General features: G+C 35.2%; 1 pseudogene; it reads right to left on the bottom strand.

The window, feature by feature from the left end:
- Window positions 1–3,772: 3,772 nt before the first annotated feature.
- LOC148298936 (ATP synthase subunit gamma, mitochondrial-like) lies at window positions 3,773–4,672 on the bottom strand (annotated as a pseudogene).
- Window positions 4,673–4,865: the final 193 nt, after the last annotated feature.

Below are 4,865 nucleotides of genomic sequence, written 5' to 3'. Positions count from 1 at the left end.
TCCCAACCCCCCCAACCCCAACCCCAACCCCAACCCCAACCCCAACCCCAACCCCAACCCCAACCCCAACCCCAACCCCAACCCCAACCCCAACCCCGAGAGAATTGGGTAGAAAATCTGTTGAGAAACATTGATGCCTATATATAACTTAACTATATCTAATTAAACCAATGTTGAACAACATATACATTTGAATATACAATTTCAAAAAATAGTGGAATCAAAGAATAATTTTTAAACCTTATGATTTTGCAAATGAGAGATTTGTGCAGCTTGAAATATCAAAATAATTTTTGGTTGCCAATAATTTTTAGTTATGTAAAAATCTGAATAATTTGCACTTATAAACCAAAACGACCTCAAATAATTGAATGAAGAGAAAAGAGGAAACCTAGCTTTATAAAAAAAAAGTCAATGCGAGATAGGAAATGATCAAATTATCATTAGATCAAGAAGTGGGTATCTTGCTTCAATATTTGAAGTTGATGCCGATGAGTATAAGAGCCCAGTTTCTATTAGGACTTCGCAAATTGGCAGATGATCCGAGAATAAATCGCTACAACAAATAGAAGATAATTAGCCTAGCCCTGATTTGTTCGCATATCGAGCCTTTTGATTAAATCAGAAATGTGTATCTAGTCGACAGCTTCTGCAGATTTCTAGAGTTTCGAAACCTTCTCGCATACTTCGCAGAGATGAAAGATCACGCCAAGAACAATGGGAACAAGATTGACACCAAACAAGAGTCTGAGGCGCTAAAGAAATCTTATACAGCCTTCGAGCCTAAAATCATTTATGAAAGCCAATAATTCGACCCGATCGATTCAACCATTAACCCCAATTATGAAAATATCATGAAAATGTGGCGACTCTTCACCGACATTCATTTAACCAATTAGTACAAGTACCGATAATTAAACCAAAACTACACATTCTATGCACAACCCCGCTTCTTCTTGAAGATTGAAGAGCTGAGATAATTTCAGAATGCCTTCCCAGAAAAAGGGAATATAATTATGCTCACATTTTAGGGAAATAGGATTGTAGGAGGAAAGGGCTTTGCAGTCACTCAAGGGAATAATATTTATTGGTGGGAAAAACGGGCAAAAGGGATCAAAGATATTATATCAGAAGTAACAGAGGAAAAATAAAAGGATGCTCAGATTGCTCAGCTAAAATCCATCCCGAATGCGCCCTCTAAGAAATAGTAAAAGCAAACCATATAATACGAATAGTATGCTTTGCACTCTCCATCGAATCCTGCATCACTTAATTTCTAGCTCTACTATAAAATGGTTGGCCACACATCAAAAATCACAACTATCTCAGTATCCACGGATGAGTTTTACTTGCTCTCTGCAGGCACTGATCGCTGCATTAAACTATGGTGCCTTCGGTCAAAGAGTCTCCTCTGTGAGTATCTGGCCCATTTGAAGACTATTTGGTCAGTTAAATTTTCAGAATCGGGCTACTTTTTCTTATCAGCAAGCGCGGATAAGTCTGTAAAGCTATGGGCCACTGACGAGAACACTCCTCGAAGAGTGTACATGGGGCATAAGTAAGATGTGATAAAAGCAGAGTTCATGAAGAACCCAGATTTAATTATATCCTCAAGTGAGGACAAATAAATCAGAATATGGAACACAATGACCACAGAATGCATGAAGGTATCATATTTCCTAACTGTAGGTATTCTTCACAGAGAAGCCTGTCATTAACTTCACTCTCAGCATTTCAGGTCGGTACATGATAACTTGCGATGCGATTGGTAAAATGAGTCTATATGATTTCTATGAGGGGCAACTAATCAACTCGTTTGTGGTTCTCGAAAAAGACCATAATGCGGACTCGAACAAACAAGAACCCAACAGTCTGAACAAGAAAGCAATGAAGATCCATGATTTATGCTTTTCCTTTGATGAAAAAGAGTTCAGTTGTGTGTCAAGCCATTATGTGCTCATCTACTCCTTCGAGAAATTATGCCAAAAACCATCCAAAAACATCCACGAGTAAAAAAGCGAAGACAACCTCCACAAAAATATGGCTACCAAATAGGTTATCTATACTGGTAGAGATTCTAATTTAGTGTACTGTGGATATCATGATAAGGGTGTGCTTGTGGTGGGAAGCACCATCAAATCGAAGTATTGAAGTGAAGTCTGATTAAATATTGTTATGAATAAAGATCCAATATATACATAGCAGAAACATATCTCAAATTGATATAATCTGAAGTTATATATATACCAATAGCTGTAGTATATTCTCATGTTGTTTTTTATTTAAAATCATTGAGTGAATTTATTCTTAGTTATAGTTCTTTCACTTTTTATTCGAAGTGTTTGTTTCTTGGAGGTCTTTTGATTTATAAGTAAGCATTTCTAAAGAGAGCTTAACTGTTGGATTTAGAGTTAACTTTAGGACTTGAGATATAAGTTTCAGGCTGTCTTAATTGAATAAAGTTCTATTACTCATGTAAATAAGGAATTTTGTTAATACTGGTTGGGTAAGGCTTTATTTATGCACTAAGATATCGAGATGGTAGATTTCTTTAGCTGTTTATTGATTTCTTCTCGTATTGAAAGCCTTTCTTTGGTTTTTAACTCATTTGCCAGATAATAAGCAAGAGCTATGATTGATATTATATATTGGATTTATGAATTTTCATAATCGACCTTTTCTTTTATCATCAGAATAATACCAACTAAATCATACAGAAGCCCAAATCATTGATTGAATCCGAGTTTTCGTATAAAATATTTACAATAATCTTATTAATTATAATTATCTTTGCTATCAAAATTTTGTCAGTTAACGATATTACTCCAAACATTTAAAACCTAAAATCTCCAATAATTGAAAGTCCAAAATACAAATAGAATAAAAAGCGAAACTGTGATCCCAATCAGCACAAATTCTCTCTTTTATAAGCTAAAATTAACGACTTCTGTTTTAATTCATATTGACAGCTAAAAATTAATGTTTTGATAATTTAATGAAGAAACAAATTTAAAGTGTATGAGCAACAATCCCATAACAATTATTTGCAAGTCTGAAGTGTATTTTCGTTGAATGAATAGGATATAAACTTAAAAGTCTGTGATTTTTTGGGATAGCGGAAGACTGAACATTATTTTTAATATTCTCCCATCGATAGTTGTTATTATATAGACTTTGTATAAGAGTATGTATTCTAATTCATGGCAAACAGACACAATTAAGACTCTGCTTATATTATTTTAATCGCTTACAAAATATATGTTGATTTGATTTTTTGCATTATTTATTCCTCTGGAATCGTTGATTTGTTTCGGGGTGATCGAAATAAGACAATGATTTTAGGACTGTATTATCGAAAAGATTAAAATGATTCAAGTGACTATAATTGGAGAAAAGGCTTCGACATATAAAAGAGGTTGGGCAGAATTTAACAAAGTAGCGTATTCTACAGTAATTTTGATAGTTTTTACAAATTCAGGCTCTTACAATGGGATTCTACATATCGAGGGCTTATTCGATAAAAATAATGAGGCTAAGAGTTTAAGGGGGTTAAATATATAAAGGAAAATGTCGACAAGGTTATTTTGGAACTTTAAATGTGAGATGGAGTCTTTTTGGCTTCTTAATTTGATGATTGGAAGCTCAGGAAGGGGCAATCTTCAATAGTATAATCAGAATCTAAAGTCTATTCAGAGAATTAATAAGAAAGAAGAAAAGGCATTTCTAAGTTTTCTCATATGATAATATAATAAGATTCTTGAATATTTTTATTTCAAACAGCCGATGCGCCTGATATAATTTCACACAATTCCATTGTGATTTTTGCTTGACGGGCCTTATTGTAGTCAAGAGTGAGGGCATTAAGGATTTAACCTGCGTTTTTCGATGCGTTCTCCATGGCATTCATTCGGGAACTCTGTTCGGAGGCAATGTTGTTGAGAAGGGCGTGGTAGACGAGAGTGCTCAGGTAGAATTCGTAGAAGAACTCAGCCATTTGAGGAAGCTCTGACTCTTCGGGGTCATGCTTAACGATGTATTTGAAGTTGCCAAGGAATTCGGCTTTGGGGATGATTTCAACTTTGCGTTGGATCTGACTGATGACATTCTTATACTCGTTGTAGATTATCAGAATCTTTTCGCAATCGCGGGCTTGGTTCAGAATTTGAAGGCCAATCGCAGAGGCAGTTGGGAAGTTCATAGGGACAGTTGGGTGGGTGATAGCAAACTCGAGGATGTCGGGCATGGGCCTTGCCAAAGCTACGGAGCCTTTGTCTCCAATAACAAAGATTTTATAAGCAGAGCGATCTCCTTTTACCATTGCTTTGACTTCTCTTACAATGCTTGAGTTCGTTCCCCCACAGAGGCCCTTATCAGTGGTGACTGGCACGAGGAGAGTCTTTTTTACCTGAACCGGCGATACCTTTTTATGCATGTAGGTCTAACTCCTGAAGATCTTGTCAACTGAGCCGACTCCAAAAGTCTTAGCCTTTTCGAGCCTATTAACATCTTGCTTCATCTTGGAAGCGGCCACCATTTTCATGGCTTTAGTGATTTTCTTAATGGACTCGACAGCCTTCATTCTAATCTTGATAAGCTTCAAACTTTTTGCAAAACCATAGTTGCTCTGATAGATGAGGGGAGTGCAGGCGGCTTGAATTTTGTTGAACATCATTTTAACACAATATCAATATCAATTTCAATATATTCAATATATTCAATGAATTAAATATATCCATTCAAAATATTATCCATTCAAAATATTATCCATTCAAAATATTATCCATTCAAAATATTATCAGTTTTGATTAATATATACTTAAGACTTATATATTTAATATATTTGCAGATAATCTTTACATGAACCT

Source organism: Brachycentrus maculatus, unplaced genomic scaffold (assembly GCF_059751285.1).
Source record: "Brachycentrus maculatus isolate JH-2025_06_01 unplaced genomic scaffold, ASM5975128v1 h1tg001487l, whole genome shotgun sequence".
Taxonomy (NCBI): Eukaryota; Metazoa; Arthropoda; class Insecta; order Trichoptera; family Brachycentridae; genus Brachycentrus; species Brachycentrus maculatus.
The sequence above is the reverse complement of the archived record's forward strand: the minus strand, read 5'-3'. Positions and strand labels throughout refer to the sequence as shown.